The 19,889-nt window shown below is 29.3% G+C and overlaps 1 protein-coding gene across 2 annotated transcripts in view; it reads right to left on the bottom strand.

The window, feature by feature from the left end:
• The window catches only part of LOC141395045 (uncharacterized), a 165,730-nt gene that overhangs the window by 33,514 nt on the left and 112,327 nt on the right, over positions 1-19,889 (bottom strand). The window contains exon 1 of one of the 2 annotated variants that reach the window (XM_073970424.1): positions 2,597-3,412. The exons of the other annotated variant lie outside the window; for it this stretch is intronic. The gene's annotated coding sequence lies outside the window, so the exon portion shown is untranslated. Of the gene's footprint in view, positions 1-2,596; positions 3,413-19,889 lie in introns of those variants that run through there. 2 annotated transcript variants of the gene reach the window in all.

Here is a 19,889-nt window from a genome sequence, read left to right as displayed (position 1 = left end):
TTTCAAAAATATTAAAAAAATCCTCGGTTATGACCCTTTGAAAAATATTTAAAAATCCTCTTTATGACCCTTTGAATAATATTTAAAAATCCACTTTATGACCCTCTGAAAAATATTTAAAAAATCCACGTTTGTGACCCTTTGAAAAATATTTAAAAAATCCACGTTTATGACCCTTTGAAAAATATTTAAAAATCCACGTTTATGAGCCTTTGAAAAATATTTAAAAAATTCACGTTTATGAGCCTTTGAAAAATATTTAAAAAATCCACGTTTAATGTCCTATGAAAAAAATATTTAAGAAATCCACGTTTATGGTCCTATAAACAAATATTTAAAAAATTCACGTTTATGACCCTTTGAAAAATATTTAAAAAATCCACTTTATGACCCTTTGAAAAATGTTTAAAAACACACGTTTATGACCCTTTGAAAAATATTTAAAAAATCCACTTTATGACCCTTTGAAAAATATTTAAAAAATCCACTTTATGACCCTTTGAAAAATATTTAAAAAATCCACTTTATGACTCTTTGAAAAATGTTTAAAAACACACGTTTATGACCCTTTGAAAAATATTTAAAAAATCCACTTTAAGACCCTTTGAAAAATGTTTAAAAACACACGTTTATGACCCTTTGAAAAATATTTAAAAAATCCACGTTTATGACCCTTTGAAAAATATTTAAAAAATCCACGTTTATGACCCTTTGAAAAATAATTAAAAATCCACATCTATGACCCTTTGAAAAATATTTAAAAAATCCACTTTATGACTCTTTGAAAAATATTTAAAAAATCCACTTTATGACCCTTTGAAAAATATTTAAAAAATCCACTTTATGACCCTTTGAAAAATATTTAAAAAATCCACGTTTATGACCCTTTGAAAAATATTAAAAAAATCCACTTTATGACCCTTTGAAAAATATTCAAAAATCCACGTTTATGACCTTTTCAAAAATATTTAAAAAATCCTCGGTTATGACCCTTTGAAAAAATATTTAAAAATCCTCGGTTATGACCCTTTGAAAAATATTTAAAAATCCTCTTTATGACCCTTTGAATAATATTTAAAAAATCCACGTTTATGACCCTTTGAAAAATATTTAAAAAATCCACTTTATGACCCTTTGAAAAATATTTAAAAAATCCACTTTATGACCCTTTGAAAAATATTTAAAAAATCCACTTTATGACTCTTTGAAAAATGTTTAAAAACACACGTTTATGACCCTTTGAAAAATATTTAAAAAATCCACTTTAAGACCCTTTGAAAAATGTTTAAAAACACACGTTTATGACCCTTTGAAAAATATTTAAAAAATCCACGTTTATGACCCTTTGAAAAATAATTAAAAATCCACATCTATGACCCTTTGAAAAATATTTAAAAAATCCACTTTATGACTCTTTGAAAAATATTTAAAAAATCCACTTTATGACCCTTTGAAAAATATTTAAAAAATCCACTTTATGACCCTTTGAAAAATATTTAAAAAATCCACGTTTATGACCCTTTGAAAAATATTAAAAAAATCCACTTTATGACCCTTTGAAAAATATTCAAAAATCCACGTTTATGACCTTTTCAAAAATATTTAAAAAATCCTCGTTTATGACCCTTTGAAAAAATATTTAAAAATCCTCGGTTATGACCCTTTGAAAAATATTTAAAAATCCTCTTTATGACCCTTTGAAAAATATTTAAAAAATCCACGTTTGTGACCCTTTGAAAAATATTTAAAAAATCCACGTTTATGACCCTTTGAAAAATATTTAAAAATCCACGTTTTTAACCTTTTGAAAAATATTTAAAAATCCACTTTTATGATCCTTTGAAAAATATTAAATAACACGTTTATGACCTTTTGAAAAATTATTTAAAAAATCCACGTTAATGGAAAAAATTATTTAAAAAATCCACGTTAATGGAAAAAATTATTTAAAAAATCCACCTTAATGTTTCCATTATTAAAATTAAAATTATTTAAAAAATCTTCGTTTATGGAAAAAGTTATTTAAAAAATCCACGTTAATGGAAATAATTATTTAAAAAATCCACGTTAATCAAAAAAATTATTTAAAAAATCCACCTTAATGGAAAAAAAATATTTAAAAAAATCCACGTTAATGGAAAAAATTATTTAAAAAAATCCACGTTAATGGAAATAATTATTTAAAAAATCCACGTTAATGGAAAAAAATATTTAAAACATATTCCTCTTTTTCTAAATCCTAAAAAATTCTCAGTTTTTGTCTTCCTAATAATCCTCATTTTTACTCCGCTTTCATGGTTTTATTAAGTTTTTCCTCAATAATTTGATATTATTCACAAAAAGGAGTGTTTCTTCGGCAATCTATCATGTGGTGGCGGTGGTATACATTTCTCCAAAATGTATTTGTTTCAGCTGCGCTATTGAATCTACAAGTGGATGCTTTTATTGTTTACAAAGTGAAAACATTATGGCCATATGGTAAACTCCTTAAGGGTGGAGTATGTGTTTTTGATACAGATAAATGTTTGTTAAATATAAACACTCCCCAAAACCATATTTTAATATTTTATTTCCAAATTATTAAATCATAACTCACTTTTAAAGGTTTGGCAAAGGTTTTCCAGGAAGTAGTTATTCTCGTTAACTTCCGAATTAGTATAAATTTTCTTTATTACTTTTTTATCTTTTCAACACCTTGTAAATCACTTATTTAACAAAAGCCATTACAATATTATTTCTGTTGTGCTGCTGTTGTTTTCTTTTTACAACAAATCATAAACCATCATTGATAATCTTTAATAAATATTTAATGGCAACAATAAAATTATTCAGATGGCGTTGATTTTTAATGGCCATATGTTAGCGTGAAATGGGATTTTTATGGTAGTTTTAATGTTGCTCTTGTATTTGTTTCACTTTGGATAGTTGAGACATATGTCAGGCAGCCAAATGAAAACTGAATTCTTCAGTTAAAAAAAAACACTTCACAACTATTACAAATTCGGGCCAAAAAACTTAAATTAAAATTAAGGCGGCAAAATGCATTGCAGTGTAAATTTGATTTTCTTTTACTTGTCACAGTTGTACAAATTTTTAAATAGATAACACTTTCACTTTCGCATTTCAGTTGCAAGAAACCACAAGAAATTGTGAAGAAAAAGGCAACCAGGCAAACAATTAGAATGCATTCCACCGTGAACAAACCGTATTTTGTTTTATTAAAATAACAAAGTTGCTTACTGTTGCCACACACACACAAATATTTCTTTTTTTATTTTTATTTTCTATATTTTGTTGTTATTATTTTTGTCGCTAACTTTACGTTGTGCATTATTTAAATTTAAGATTTTTTTTCTTGACTCCGACACTCTTTGCATTAATGCGTTATGGCCAACGTCTAAAGTTACTTTGTAAAGAAATGCCACAGTTATCTTCCTCTCAACTATGCGCCGCTCTATTGCTGTCAACAACACAAACACAACAGCGTGTAAACAACACACACACATAAATACATTAACGGGGGCTAAGGATACTACTACTCATAATGTACACAGGATCCACATATTCATGTTCACACCAACCTATACAATTACAGAGCACAACTTTACAAGCTTTTACACACAAAAACATAAATATAATATATAAACGTGGATATTAAGGAACAGTGGGAGATTTTGCATTATAAAATATTAAAAAAGTCCACATTTGGGTTATCCCAAATATATTTTAAAAGTCCACCTTTTTCCTCCTAAATATATGTAAAAATCATCCTAAAATAATTTAAAAAAAAAATCACGTTTCAGTCCTCCCAAAAATGCTAAAAATAGTTAAAAAGCCCACATTTGGGTTGTCCTAAAAATATGTAAAATATTCACATTTGGGTCCTCCTAAATATATGTAAAAAATTCTCCTAAAATTATTTAAAAAATCCACGTTTGGGTCCTCCCAAAAATATGCTAAAGCCCACATTTAGGTCCTCCTTAAAATATGTAAAAAAATCCACGTTCGGGTCCTTCTAAAAATATGCAAAAATCCACATTTGGTTCCTATTAAAAATCCACGTTTGGATCCTGGTAAATATATTTAAAAATCCACGTTTGAGTCTTCTCCTAAAAAAATCCACGTTTGAGTCTTCTCCTAAAAAAATCCACGTTTGAGTCTTCTCCTAAAAAAAAATCCACGTTTGAGTCTTCTCCTAAAAAAATCCACGTTTGAGTCTTCTCCTAAAAAAAAATCCACGTTTGAGTCTTCTCCTAAAAAAATCCACGTTTGAGTCTTCTCCTAAAAAAAATCCACGTTTGAGTCTTCTCCTAAAAAAATACACGTTTCAGTCTTCTCCTAAAAAAATCCACGTTTGAGTCTTCTCCTAAAAAAATCCACGTTTCAGTCTTCTCCTAAAAAATCCACGCTTTAGTCTTCTCCTAAAAAAATCCACGTTTGAGTCTTCTCCTAAAAAAAATCCACGTTTGTGTCTTCTACTAATAAATCCACGTTTGAGTCATCTCCTAAAAAAAATCCACGTTTGAGTCTTTTCCTAAAAAAAATCCACGTTTGAGTCTTCTCCTAAAAAAATCCACGTTTGAGTCTTCTCCTAAAAAAATCCACGTTTGAGTCTTCTCCTAAAAAAATCCACGTTTGAGTCTTCTCCTAAAAAAATCCACGTTTGAGTCTTCTCCTAAAAAATCCACGTTTGAGTCTTCTCCTAAAAAAAATCCACGTTTGAGTCTTCTCCTAAAAAGATCCACGTTTGAGTCTTCTCCTAAAAAATCCACGTTTGAGTCTTCTCCTAAAAAAATCCACGTTTGAGTCTTCTCCTAAAAATAGTTAAAAATATCCACGTTTGCTTCTTCTAATAAAAATATTTAAAAAAATCCACGCTTGAGTTTTCTCCTAAAATATTTAAAAAATCCACGTTTTGTGGTCTCACCTAAAAATCTTTAAAAAATCCACGTTTTGTGGTCTCACCTAAAAATCTTTAAAAAATCCACGTTTTGTGGTCTCACCTAAAAATCTTTAAAAAATCCACGTTTTGTGGTCTCACCTAAAAATATTTAAAAAATCCACGTTTGGGTCTTCACCTAAAAATCTTTAAAAAATCCACGTTTTGTGGTCTCACCTAAAAATATTTAAAAAATCCACGTTTTGTGGTCTCACCTAAAAATCTTTAAAAAAATCCACGTTTTGTGGTCTCACCTAAAAATATTTAAAAAATCCACGTTTTGTGGTCTCACCTAAAAATATTTAAAAAATCCACGTTTTGTGGTCTCACCTAAAAATATTTAAAAAATCCACGTTTGAGTCTTTTCCTAAAAATATTTTAAAAATCCACGTTTGGGTCTTCTCCTAAACATATTTAAAAAATCCACTTGTGGGTCTTCTCCTAAAAATATTTAAAAAACCACGTTTGGGTTTTCTCCTAAAAATATTTAAAAAATCCACGTTTGGGTTTTCTCCTAAAAATATTTAAAAAATCCACATTTGGGTTTTCTCCTACAAAAATTTAAAAAATCCACATTTGGGTCTTCTCCTAAAAATATTTAAAAATCAACGGGTCTTCTCCTAAAAATATTTAAAAAATTCGCTTGTGGGTCTTCTCCTAAAAATATTTAAAAACCAACGGGTCTTCTCCTAAAAATATTTAAAAAATCCGCTTGTGGGTCTTCTCCTAAAAATATTTAAAAAATCAGCTTGTGGGTCTTCTCCTAACAATATTTAAAAAAAATCCACGTTTGGGTCTTCTCCTAAAAATATTTAAAAAAATCCACGTTTGGGTCTTCTCCTAAAAATATTTAAAAAAATCCACGTTTGGGTCTTCTCCTAAAAATATTTAAAAAAATCCACGTTTGGGTCTTCTCCTAAAAATATTTAAAAAATCCACGTTTGAGTCTTCTCTTAAAAATATTTAAAAAATCCACGTTTTGTGGTCTCTTCTCCTAAAAATATTTAAAAAATCCACGTTTTGTGGTCTCTTCTCCTAAAAATATTTAAAAAATCCGCGTTTTGTGGTCTCTTCTCCTAAAAATATTTAAAAAATCCACGTTTTGTGGTCTCTTCTTCTAAAAATATTTAAAAAATCCACGTTTGGGTTTTCTTCTAAAAATATTTAAAAAATCCACGTTTGGGTTTTCTTCTAAAAATATTTAAAAAATCCACGTTTGGGTTTTCTTCTAAAAATATTTAAAAAATCCACGTTTGGGTTTTCTTCTAAAAATATTTAAAAAATCCACGTTTTGTGGTCTCTTCTCCTAAAAATATTTAAAAAATCCACGTTTTGTGGTCTCTTCTCCTAAAAATATTTAAAAAATCCACGTTTTGTGGTCTCTTCTCCTAAAAATATTTAAAAAATCCACGTTTTGTGGTCTCTTCTCCTAAAAATATTTAAAAAATCCACGTTTTGTGGTCTCTTCTCCTAAAAATATTTAAAAAATCCACGTTTTGTGGTCTCTTCTTCTAAAAATATTTAAAAAATCCACGTTTGGGTTTTCTTCTAAAAATATTTAAAAAATCCACGTTTGGGTTTTCTTCTAAAAATATTTAAAAAATCCACGTTTGGGTTTTCTTCTAAAAATATTTAAAAAATCCACGTTTGGGTTTTCTTCTAAAAATATTTAAAAAATCCACGTTTTGTGGTCTCTTCTCTTAAAAATATTTAAAAAATCCACGTTTTGTGGTCTCTTCTCTTAAAAATATTTAAAAAATCCACGTTTTGTGGTCTCTTCTCCTAAAAATATTTAAAAAATCCACGTTTTGCGGTCTCTTCTCCTAAAAATATTTAAAAAATCCACGTTTTGTGGTCTCACCTAAAAATATTTAAAAAATCCACGTTTTGTGGTCTCACCTAAAAATCTTTAAAAAATCCACGTTTTGTGGTCTCTTCTCCTAAAAATATTTAAAAAATCTTCTCCTAAAAATATTTAAAAAATCCACGTTTTGTGGTCTCTTCTCCAAAAAATATTTAAAAAATCCACGTTTTGTGGTCTCTTCTCCAAAAAATATTTAAAAAATCCACGTTTTGTGGTCTCTTCTCCAAAAAATATTTAAAAAATCCACGTTTTGTGGTCTCTTCTCCAAAAAATATTTAAAAAATCCACGTTTTGTGGTCTCTTCTCCTAAAAATATTTAAAAAATCCACGTTTTGTGGTCTCTTCTCCTAAAAATATTTAAAAAATCCACGTTTTGTGGTCTCTTCTCCTAAAAATATTTAAAAAATCCACGTTTTGTGGTCTCTTCTCCTAAAAATATTTAAAAAATCCACGTTTTGTGGTCTCTTCTCCTAAAAATATTTAAAAAATCCACGTTTTGTGGTCTCTTCTCTTAAAAATATTTAAAAAATCCACGTTTTGTGGTCTCTTCTCCTAAAAATATTTAAAAAATCCACGTTTTGTGGTCTCTTCTCCTAAAAATATTTAAAAAATCCACGTTTTGTGGTCTCTTCTCCTAAAAATATTTAAAAAATCCACGTTTTGTGGTCTCTTCTCCTAAAAATATTTAAAAAATCCACGTTTTGTGGTCTCTTCTCCTAAAAATATTTAAAAAATCCACGTTTTGTGGTCTCTTCTCCTAAAAATATTTAAAAAATCCACGTTTTGTGGTCTCTTCTCCTAAAAATATTTAAAAAATCCACGTTTTGTGGTCTCTTCTCCTAAAAATATTTAAAAAATCCACGTTTTGTGGTCTCTTCTCCTAAAAATATTTAAAAAATCCACGTTTTGTGGTCTCTTCTCCTAAAAATATTTAAAAAATCCACGTTTTGTGGTCTCTTCTCCTAAAAATATTTAAAAAATCCACGTTTTGTGGTCTCTTCTCCTAAAAATATTTAAAAAATCCACGTTTTGTGGTCTCTTCTCCTAAAAATATTTAAAAAATCCACGTTTTGTGGTCTCTTCTCCTAAAAATATTTAAAAAATCCACGTTTTGTGGTCTCTTCTCCTAAAAATATTTAAAAAATCCACGTTTTGTGGTCTCTTCTCCTAAAAATATTTAAAAAATCCACGTTTTGTGGTCTCTTCTCCTAAAAATATTTAAAAAATCCACGTTTTGTGGTCTCTTCTCCTAAAAATATTTAAAAAATCCACGTTTTGTGGTCTCTTCTCCTAAAAATATTTAAAAAATCCACGTTTTGTGGTCTCTTCTCCTAAAAATATTTAAAAAATCCACGTTTTGTGGTCTCTTCTCCTAAAAATATTTAAAAAATCCACGTTTTGTGGTCTCTTCTCCTAAAAATATTTAAAAAATCCACGTTTTGTGGTCTCTTCTCCTAAAAATATTTAAAAAATCCACGTTTTGTGGTCTCTTCTCCTAAAAATATTTAAAAAATCCACGTTTTGTGGTCTCTTCTCCTAAAAATATTTAAAAAATCCACGTTTTGTGGTCTCTTCTCCTAAAAATATTTAAAAAATCCACGTTTTGTGGTCTCTTCTCCTAAAAATATTTAAAAAATCCACGTTTTGTGGTCTCTTCTCCTAAAAATATTTAAAAAATCCACGTTTTGTGGTCTCTTCTCCTAAAAATATTTAAAAAATCCACGTTTTGTGGTCTCTTCTCCTAAAAATATTTAAAAAATCCACGTTTTGTGGTCTCTTCTCCTAAAAATATTTAAAAAATCCACGTTTTGTGGTCTCTTCTCCTAAAAATATTTAAAAAATCCACGTTTTGTGGTCTCTTCTCCTAAAAATATTTAAAAAATCCACGTTTTGTGGTCTCTTCTCCTAAAAATATTTAAAAAATCCACGTTTTGTGGCCTCTTCTCCTAAAAATATTTAAAAAATCCACGTTTTGTGGTCTCTTCTCCTAAAAATATTTAAAAAATCCACGTTTTGTGGTCTCTTCTCCTAAAAATATTTAAAAAATCCACGTTTTGTGGTCTCTTCTCCTAAAAATATTTAAAAAATCCACGTTTTGTGGTCTCACCTAAAAATATTTAAAAAATCCACGTTTTGTGGTCTCTTCTCCTAAAAATATTTAAAAAATCCACGTTTTGTGGTCTCACCTAAAAATATTTAAAAAATCCACGTTTTGTGGTCTCACCTAAAAATATTTAAAAAATCCACGTTTTGTGGTCTCACCTAAAAATTTTTAAAAAATCCACGTTTTGTGGTCTCACCTAAAAATCTTTAAAAAATCCACGTTTTGTGGTCTCACCTAAAAATATTTAAAAAATCCACGTTTTGTGGTCTCACCTAAAAATATTTAAAAAATCCACGTTTTGTGGTCTCACCTAAAAATCTTTAAAAAATCCACGTTTTGTGGTCTCACCTAAAATATTTAAAAAATCCACGTTTTGTGGTCTCTTCTCCTAAAAATATTTAAAAAATCCACGTTTTGTGGTCTCTTCTCCTAAAAATATTTAAAAAATCCACGTTTTGTGGTCTCTTCTCCTAAAAATATTTAAAAAATCCACGTTTTGTGGTCTCTTCTCCTAAAAATATTTAAAAAATCCACGTTTTGTGGTCTCTTCTCCTAAAAATATTTAAAAAATCCACGTTTTGTGGTCTCTTCTCCTAAAAATATTTAAAAAATCCACGTTTTGTGGTCTCTTCTCCTAAAAATATTTAAAAAATCCACGTTTTGTGGTCTCTTCTCCTAAAAATATTTAAAAAATCCACGTTTTGTGGTCTCACCTAAAAATATTTAAAAAATCCACGTTTTGTGGTCTCACCTAAAATATTTAAAAAATCCACGTTTTGTGGTCTCACCTAAAAATCTTTAAAAAATCCACGTTTTGTGGTCTCACCTAAAATATTTAAAAAATCCACGTTTTGTGGTCTCACCTAAAAATCTTTAAAAAATCCACGTTTTGTGGTCTCACCTAAAATATTTAAAAAATCCACGTTTTGTGGTCTAACCTAAAAATATTAAAAAAATCCACGTTTTGTGGTCTCTTCTCCTAAAAATATTTAAAAAATCCACGTTTTGTGGTCTCTTCTCCTAAAAATATTTAAAAAATCCACGTTTTGTGGTCTCACCTAAAAATCTTTAAAAAATCCACGTTTTGTGGTCTCACCTAAAATATTTAAAAAATCCACGTTTTGTGGTCTAACCTAAAAATATTTAAAAAATCCACGTTTTGTGGTCTCTTCTCCTAAAAGTATTTAAAAAATCCACGTTTTGTGGTCTCTTCTCCTAAAAATATTTAAAAAATCCACGTTTTGTGGTCTCTTCTCCTAAAAAATCCACGATTGGGTCTTCTCCTAACAATATTTAAAAAATCCACGTTTGGGTCTTCTCCAAAAAATATTTAAAAAAATCCACATTTGGGTCTTCTCCTAAAAATCTTTAAAAAATCCACGTTTGGGTCTTCTCCTAAAAATCTTTAAAAAAATCCACGTTTGCGTCTTCTCCTAAAAATCTTTAAAAAATCCCCCAAATCCAAAAAATATTTAAAAAAATACACGTTTGGGTCTTCTTCTAAAAATCTTTAAAAAATCCATGTTTGGGTTTTCTCCTAAAAATATTTAAAAAATCCACGTTTGGGTTTTCTCCTAAAAAATATATAAAAAATCCACGTTTGGGTCTTCTCCTGAAAATATTTAAAAAATCCACGTTTGGGTCTTCTCCTAAAAATATTTAAAAAATCCAAGTTTGGGTCTTCTCCTAAAAATATTTATAAAATCCACGTTTGGGTCTTCTCCCAAAAATATTTAAAAAATCCACGTTTGGGTTTTCTCCTAAAAATATTTAAAAAATCCACGTTTGGGTTTTCTCCAAAAAAAATTTAAAAAGTCCACGTTTGGGTCTTCTCCTAAAAATATTTAAAAAATCCGCGTTTGAGTCTTCTCCTAAAAATATTTAAAAAATCCGCGTTTGAGTCTTATCCTAAAAATATTTAAAAAAATCCACGTTTGGGTTTTTGTCCTAAAAATATTCAAAAAAAATCCACGTTTGGGTTTTCTCCTAAAAATATTTAAAAAATCCACGTTTGGGTTTTCTCCTAAAAATATTTAAAAAATCCACGTTTGGTTTTTTTCTAAAATATTTAAAAAATCCACGTTTGGTTTTTTCCCTAAAATATTTAAAAAATCCACGTTTGGGTTTTTGTCCTAAAAATATTCAAAAAAATCCACATTTGGGTTTTCTCCTAAAAATATTTAAAAAATCCACGTTTGGGTTTTCTCCTAAAAATATTTAAAAAATCCACGTTTGGGTTTTCTCCAAAAAAAATTTAAAAAGTCCACGTTTGGGTCTTCTCCTAAAAATATTTAAAAAATCCGCGTTTGAGTCTTCTCCTAAAAATATTTAAAAAATCCGCGTTTGAGTCTTATCCTAAAAATATTTAAAAAAATCCACGTTTGGGTCTTCTCCTAAAAATATTTAAAAAAACGGTCTTCTCCTAAAAGTGTTTTTTAAAAAAAAAATCCAAGATTTGTGGCCTCCTAAAAATATTTAAAAAATCCACTTTTGGGTCCTCTACAAAATCATTATAAATTAAATCTGTAAAAATCCACCTTCCCCACTGTATCACGATGTAAATACATGCATACATACATAAATAAACACACATACTAAACAAGCAACAATGTTTATAGAGACAAAAAACAAGTGGAAGAAAAAACAAAACGTCAACGCTGTTTGACACCAAAAAACAACATATCCATCTATCCTCCTTTTTTTAAATATTCTTAAACACACACACTCCTACTAATATCTAAATGTACACACACACAAACTCAAAATTTATCCAACCATACATCATTGACAGACATTCATTCAATGGCATATGCTTAAGCTTGCATTCATAATAGTCTATAGTAGTTGTAGTTGTTTTTGTCGTTGTTTATGAGAAAAAAATGGGGTGAAAAAGGACTAAAAAGTACAACGATGAAATAACAACACATACATACATCACATACAAAGTAGAAGGACGGCAACAACAAAAACAACGATAGTCATTCTCAACTGTTAAACATTCAAAACGACAACAACAACAACAGCGCCGAAAAAAAAAACTAAAAGCGAAACAAACAGAAAAAAGAAACATGCTTTTGCCATGTTGTTTGTTTTAAGAAAACAAGTGGTTGCCGGGGCAATGCCAGTGGGTGGCAATCGGCGGTATTTAAGTGAAAATGCTTTTTGTGTTTATATACAGCCCAGAAGGGGTTCTCACATCACCCTTTTGGGCAAAACGCTGTAGTGTATAAAAATATACGTTGTGTTGGCTTCTCTCTTTTTGTTTTTATTAACACTTTTCTCATTTAAAATGAAATGACAATTTCAGACTTGTTAAAGAGCATAAAAAGTAAGAGCTTAAAGTTCCGTAAGAAAATAACTCTTATTGCAATACCAAGAGGACGTATACAAAATGTGTTAGATATAAATGACACGTAACGTATACGCCCGTTACGAAAAAAAGTGGGTTTTCGATTTTTTAAATATTCATGAAATATTTTCTACTTTCTATTAGGAACCAAACGTGAATATTTTTAAATATTTTTAGTAGAAGACCCAAACGTGGATTTTTAAAATATTTTTAGGAGAAGACCCAAACGTGGATTTTTGAAATATTTTTAGGAGACGACCCAAACGTTTATTTTTTTTAAATATTTTTAGGAGATGACCCAAACGTAAATTTTTTAAATATTTTAGGAGAAGACGTGGATTTTTTCAAATGTTTTTAGAAGACCCAAACTTGGATTTTTTAAATATTTTTAGGAGAATACCGGATTTTTTAAATATTTTTAGGAAAAGACCCAAACGTGTATTTTTTAAATATTTTTAGGCGAAAAACCATAACTGGATTTTTTAATTATTTTTAGGAGAAGACCCAAACGTGGATTTTTGAAATATTTTTAGGAGAAGACCCAAACGTGCATTTTTTGAATATTTTTAGGAGAAGACCCAAACGTGCATTTTTTAAATATTTCTAGGAGAAGACCCAAACGTGAATTTTTTAAATCTTTTCAGGTGAATACGTGGATTTTTTCAAATATTTTTAGAAGTCCCAGACTTGGATTTTTTAAATATTTTTAGGAGAAGAGCCAAGTGTGTTTTTTTTAAAGAATTTTGAGGAAAAGACCCAAACGTGGATTATTTTTTAAATATTTTTAGGAGGAATCCCAAACGTGGATTTTTTAAATATTTTTAGGAGAAAACCCAAACGTGGATTTTTTAAATATTTTTAGGAGAGCACCCAAACGTGGATTTTTAAATATTTTTAGGAGAGCACCCAAACGTGGATTTTTTAAATATTGTTAGGAGAGCACCCAAACGTGGATTTTTTTAAATATTTTTAGGAGAAGACCCAAACGTGGATTTTTTAAAATATTTTTAGGAGAAGACCCAAACGTGGATTTTTTAAATATTTTTACGAGAAGACCCAAACGTGGATTTTTTTAATTAATTTTTACGAGAAGACCCAAACGTGGATTTTTTTTAATTAATTTTTAGGAGACGACCCAAACGTGGATTTTTTTAATTAATTTTTAGGAGAAGACCCAAACGTGGATTTTTTTAATTAATTTTTAGGAGAAGACCCAAACGTGGATTTTTTTAAATTAATTTTTAGGAGACGACCCAAACGTGGATTTTTTTAATTAATTTTTAGGAGGAGACCCAAACGTGGATTTTTTTTAATTAATTTTTAGGAGACGACCCAAACGTGGATTTTTTTAATTAATTTTTAGGAGGAGACCCAAACGTGGATTTTTTTAAATTAATTTTTAGGAGGAGACCCAAACGTGGTTTTTTTTAATTAATTTTTAGGAGACGACCCAAACGTGGATTTTTTAAATTAATTTTTAGGAGACGACCCAAACGTGGATTTTTTAAATTAATTTTTAGGAGAAGACCCAAACGTGGATTTTTTTAATTAATTTTTAGGAGAAGACCCAAACGTGGATTTTTTAAATATTTTTAGGAGAGCACCCAAACGTGGATTTTTAAATATTTTTAGGAGAGCACCCAAACGTGGATTTTTTAAATATTGTTAGGAGAGCACCCAAACGTGGATTTTTTTAAATATTTTTAGGAGAAGACCCAAACGTGGATTTTTTAAAATATTTTTAGAAGAAGACCCAAACGTGGATTTTTTAAATATTTTTACGAGAAGACCCAAACGTGGATTTTTTTAATTAATTTTTACGAGAAGACCCAAACGTGGATTTTTTTAAATTAATTTTTAGGAGACGACCCAAACGTGGATTTTTTTAATTAATTTTTAGGAGAAGACCCAAACGTGGATTCTTTAAATATTTTTAGAAGACCCAAACGTGGATTTTTTAAATATTTTTAGGAAAAGGCCCAACCGTGGATTTTTTAAATATTTTTACGAGAAGACCCAAACGTGGATTTTTGAAATATTTTACGAGAAGACCCAAACTTGGATTTTTTAAATATTTTTAGGAGAAAGCCCAAACGTGGATTTTTTAAATATTTTTAGGAGAAAACCCAAACGTGGATTTTTTAAATATTTTTAGGAGAAAACCCAAACGTGGATTTTTTAAATATTTTTAGGATAAAACCCAAACGTGGATTTTTTAAATATTTTTAGGAGAAGACCCAAACGTGCATTTTTTGAATATTTTTAGGAGAAGACCCAAACGTGCATTTTTTAAATATTTCTAGGAGAAGACCCAAACGTGAATTTTTTAAATCTTTTCAGGTGAATACGTGGATTTTTTCAAATATTTTTAGCAGTCCCAGACTTGGATTTTTTAAATATTTTTAGGAGAAGAGCCAAGTGTGTTTTTTTTAAAGAATTTTGAGGAAAAGACCCAAACGTGGATTATTTTTTAAATATTTTTAGGAGAAGAGCCGAATGGTGATTTTTTTAAATAATTTTTAGGAGAAGACCCAAACGTGGATTTTTTTAAAATATTTTTAGGAGAAAACCCAAATGTGGGTTTTTTTAATAATTTTTAGGAGAAGACCCAAACGTGGATTTTTAAATTAATTTTTAGGAGAAGACCCTAACGTGGATTTTTAAATTAATTTTTAGGAGAAGACCCAAACGTAGATTTTTAAATTAATTTTTAGCAGAAGACACAAACGAGGATTTTTAAAATATTTTTAGGAGAAGACCCAAACGTGGATTTTTTAAAATATTTTTAGACGAAGAACCAAACGTGGATTTTTTAAAATATTTTTAGGAGAAGACCCAGACGTGGATTTTTTAAATATTTTTAGGAGAAAACCCAAACGTGGATTTTTTAAAATATTTTTAGGAGAAGACCCAGACGTGGATTTTTTTTTATTTTTTTTTTATTTTCATTTTCAATTAAATAATTTACATTCCATTATTAATTTCGCCTCAGCGCCAGTTGGCTTTATAGAGGCTAGTTTATAATAATAATATTTTTAGGAGAAGACCCAAACGTGGATTTTTTTAAATATTTTTAGGAGAAAACCCAAACGTGGATTTTTTAAAATATTTTTAGGAGAAAACCCAAACGTGGATTTTTTAAAATATTTTTAGGAGAAGACCCAAACGTGGATTTTTTAAAATATTTTTAGGAGGAATCCCAAACGAGGATTTTTTATATATTTTTAGGAGAAACCCCAAACGTGGATTTTTTAAATATTTTTAGGAGGAATCCCAAACGTGGATTTTTTAAATATTTTTAGGAGAAAACCCAAACGTGGATTTTTTAAATATTTTTAGGAGAGCACCCAAACGTGGATTTTTAAATATTTTTAGGAGAGCACCCAAACGTGGATTTTTTAAATATTGTTAGGAGAGCACCCAAACGTGGATTTTTTTAAATATTTTTAGGAGAAGACCCAAACGTGGATTTTTTAAAATATTTTTAGGAGAAGACCCAAACGTGGATTTTTTAAATATTTTTACGAGAAGACCCAAACGTGGATTTTTTTAATTAATTTTTACGAGAAGACCCAAACGTGGATTTTTTTAAATTAATTTTTAGGAGACGACCCAAACGTGGATTTTTTTAATTAATTTTTAGGAGAAGACCCAAACGTGGATTTTTTTAATTAATTTTTAGGAGAAGACCCAAACGTGGATTTTTTTAAATTAATTTTTAGGAGACGACCCAAACGTGGATTTTTTTAATTAATTTTTAGGAGGAGACCCAAACGTGGATTTTTTTTAATTAATTTTTAGGAGACGACCCAAACGTGGATTTTTTTAATTAATTTTTAGGAGGAGACCCAAACGTGGATTTTTTTAAATTAATTTTTAGGAGGAGACCCAAACGTGGTTTTTTTTTAATTAATTTTTAGGAGACGACCCAAACGTGGATTTTTTAAATTAATTTTTAGGAGACGACCCAAACGTGGATTTTTTAAATTAATTTTTATGAGAAGACCCAAACGTGGATTTTTTTAATTAATTTTTAGGAGAAGACCCAAACGTGGATTTTTTTTAATTAATTTTTAGGAGAAGACCCAAACGTGGATTTTTTAAATTAATTTTTAGGAGAAGACCCAAAAATGGACATCGAGTTATCCAAACAATTCTAGGGCTTGTATTCTTTTAAAAATTTTAGGACTTGTGTTTTTTACAGATTTTGAGAACGTTTATTTTTTTAAAAGAATTTTGTTCGTGGATTTTATAAAATATAAAGTGGGTTTTTTAAAATACTTTTAGGGCTTGTATATTTTTTAGATTTTTTTATTGGCAAATGTAGGTCGTGAATTTTATTAAACGTGGATTTTTTTTAAACATTTTTTTTTTTAAACGTGGATTTTTTAATTAATTTTTAGGAGAAGACCCAAACGTGGATTTTTTAATTAATTTTTAGGAGAAGACCCAAACGTGGATTTTTTAATTAATTTTTAGGAGAAGACCCAAGAAATAAATATTTTTAGGAGAAAACCCAAACGTGGATTTTTAAATATTTTTAGGAGAGCACCCAAACGTGGATTTTTAAATATTTTTAGGAGAGCACCCAAACGTGGATTTTTTAAATATTGTTAGGAGAGCACCCAAACGTGGATTTTTTTAAATATTTTTAGGAGAAGACCCAAACGTGGATTTTTTAAAATATTTTTAGGAGAAGACCCAAACGTGGATTTTTTAAATATTTTTACGAGAAGACCCAAACGTGGATTTTTTTAATTAATTTTTACGAGAAGACCCAAACGTGGATTTTTTAATTAAGTTTTAGGAGAAGACCCAAACGTGGATTTTTTAAATTAATTTTTAGGAGAAGACCCAAACGTGGATTTTTTAAATTAATTTTTAGGAGACGACCCAAACGTGGATTTTTTTAATTAATTTTTAGGAGGAGACCCAAACGTGGATTTTTTTTAATTAATTTTTAGGAGACGACCCAAACGTGGATTTTTTTAAATTAATTTTTAGGAGGAGACCCAAACGTGGATTTTTTTTAATTAATTTTTAGGAGACGACCCAAACGTGGATTTTTTAAATTAATTTTTAGGAGACGACCCAAACGTGGATTTTTTAAATTAATTTTTAGGAGAAGACCCAAACGTGGATTTTTTTAATTAATTTTTAGGAGAAGACCCAAACGTGGATTTTTTTTAATTAATTTTTAGGAGAAGACCCAAACGTGGATTTTTTTAATTAATTTTTAGGAGAAGACCCAAACGTGGATTTTTTTTAATTAATTTTTAGGAGAAGACCCAAACGTGGATTTTTTAAATTAATTTTTAGGAGAAGACCCAAACGTGGATTTTTTAAATTAATTTTTAGGAGAAGACCCAAACGTGGATTTTTTAAATTAATTTTTAGGAGAAGACCCAAAAATGGACATCGAGTTATCCAAACAATTCCAGGGCTTGTATTCTTTTAAAAATTTTAGGACTTGTGTTTTTTACAGATTTTGAGAACGTTTATTTTTTTTAAAAGAATTTTGTTCGTGGATTTTATAAAATATAAAGTGGGTTTTTTTAAATACTTTTAGGGCTTGTATATTTTTTAGATTTTTTTATTGGCAAATGTAGGTCGTGAATTTTATTAAACGTGGATTTTTTTTAAACATTTTTTTTTTAAACGTGGATTTTTTAATTAATTTTTAGGAGAAGACCCAAACGTGAATTTTTTAATTAATTTTTAGGAGAAGACCCAAACGTGGATTTTTTAATTAATTTTTAGGAGAAGACCCAAAAGTGGATTTTTTAATTAATTTTTAGGAGAAGACCCAAACGTGGATTTTTTAATTAATTTTTAGGAGAAGACCCAAAAATGGACATCGAGTTATCCAAAAAATTCTAGGGCTTGTATTCTTTTAAAAATTTTAGGACTTGTGTTTTTTACAGATTTTGAGAACGTTTATTTTTTTTTTAAAGAATTATGTTCGTGGATTTTATAAAATATAAAGTGGGTTTTTTAAAATACTTTTAGGGCTTGTATATTTTTTTAGATTTTTTTATTGGCAAATGTAGGTCGTGAATTTTATTAAACGTGGATTTTTTTTTAAATTTTTTTTTTAAACGTGGATTTTTTAATTAATTTTTAGGAGAAGACCCAAAAGTGGATTTTTTAATTAATTTTTAGAAGACCCAAAGTGGCTTTTTTAAATATTTTTAGGAGAAGACTTTTTTAATATTTTTTGGAGGACTTAAACGTAGACGTGGATTTTATTAATGTTTTTAGGAGTACATCGACTTTTTTTTAAATATTATTAGGAGGACTCAAACGTGGACCTCGAAAATTGTTTAAGCATTTTTAGATGATGGATTTTTGAATGTGGATTTTTTTTATAAATTTGAGGGGTTGTATTTAGGAGTTGTGTTGGGTTGTGTTTTTACAGATTTTGAGAACGTAGATTTGTTAAAGAAATTTTGGACGTGGATTTTTTTTTTAATATTTTTAGAACATTAATTTGTATCAAAATTCTTTTTAGAACGTGAATTTTTCTAGAAATTTTTAGGGCTTGTGCTTTTTACAGATTGTGAGAACGTGGATTTTTTTAAAAATATTTTTAGAACGTGAATTTTTTTAAAAATGTTTTTAGAACGCGCATTTTTTATACCCTCAGCCTTTAGGCTATGAAGGGTATATACACTTTCATACGGGCAAAATGTGCCTCATAGAAATAATGGTTTTAGACCCCAAGTATGTTTGGACGAAATGTGTTTCAGACAATTTGGAGTCGATATAGCCATGTCCGTCCGTCTGTCTGTCTGCCTGGCTGGCTGGAGCGCACGATAACTCTCGAACGGATGAACCGATTCGGTTCAAATTTTGGTTTTCGTAATATTTTGCCCAAACTTAGTTTAAGTTCGAAGATGAGCTATATCGGTCCACTCCTTCCGGTACCTCCCCCACAAAAGTTCGAAAATGTTCGGAAAATTTGTGCGCACGATAACTCTTGAAGCAAGTAACCGATTTGGTCCAAACTTTGCCCATCGTGGAGCTTGTACCAGACTTAGATCAGGTTTTAATATGGACTCACTCGGTCCACTCCGTCGGATACCTCCCACACAAAATTTTGGAAAAGTTCAGTTTAGGAACATCTCTCGAATCGCTTTGATTTTTGTTTTAGCAACTTGTATTCACTGCCCTCCATACGACGGTGTAAGTTTCATCAGGGGCAAGTCCATACTTCCTGAGAAAATAGCCTGAAAGTTGCAAAAAAAACCCCTATGACACCGTGTGAGGAGGTTGGAGGGCAAAATAACTCTCGAACAGGTCTGCCGATTCGGTCCAAAGTTTGGCCTTGATAATATTTTGTCCAAACATAGTTTAAGTTTGAAGATAAGCCATATCGGTCCACTCCTTCAGGTACCTCCCCCACAAAAGTTCAAAAATGTTCGGAAAAATTGTGCGTACGATAACCCTTGAAGAGAGTGGCCGAATTGGTCCATACTTTACACATCCTAATATATCTACCAGATATAGATCAGGTTCAAATATGGACTATATTTGTCCACTCCATCCGGTACCTCCCACTCAAAATTTCGGATACATGTTCACTTTAAGACCTGCTTTCGAATCACTTTGATTTTTGTTGAAGCAACTTGCA

Source organism: Musca autumnalis, unplaced genomic scaffold (genome assembly GCF_047663935.1).
Source record: "Musca autumnalis isolate F117 unplaced genomic scaffold, ASM4766393v1 scaffold_2, whole genome shotgun sequence".
NCBI lineage: Eukaryota > Metazoa > Arthropoda > Insecta > Diptera > Muscidae > Musca > Musca autumnalis.
The sequence above is the reverse complement of the archived record's forward strand: the minus strand, read 5'-3'. Positions and strand labels throughout refer to the sequence as shown.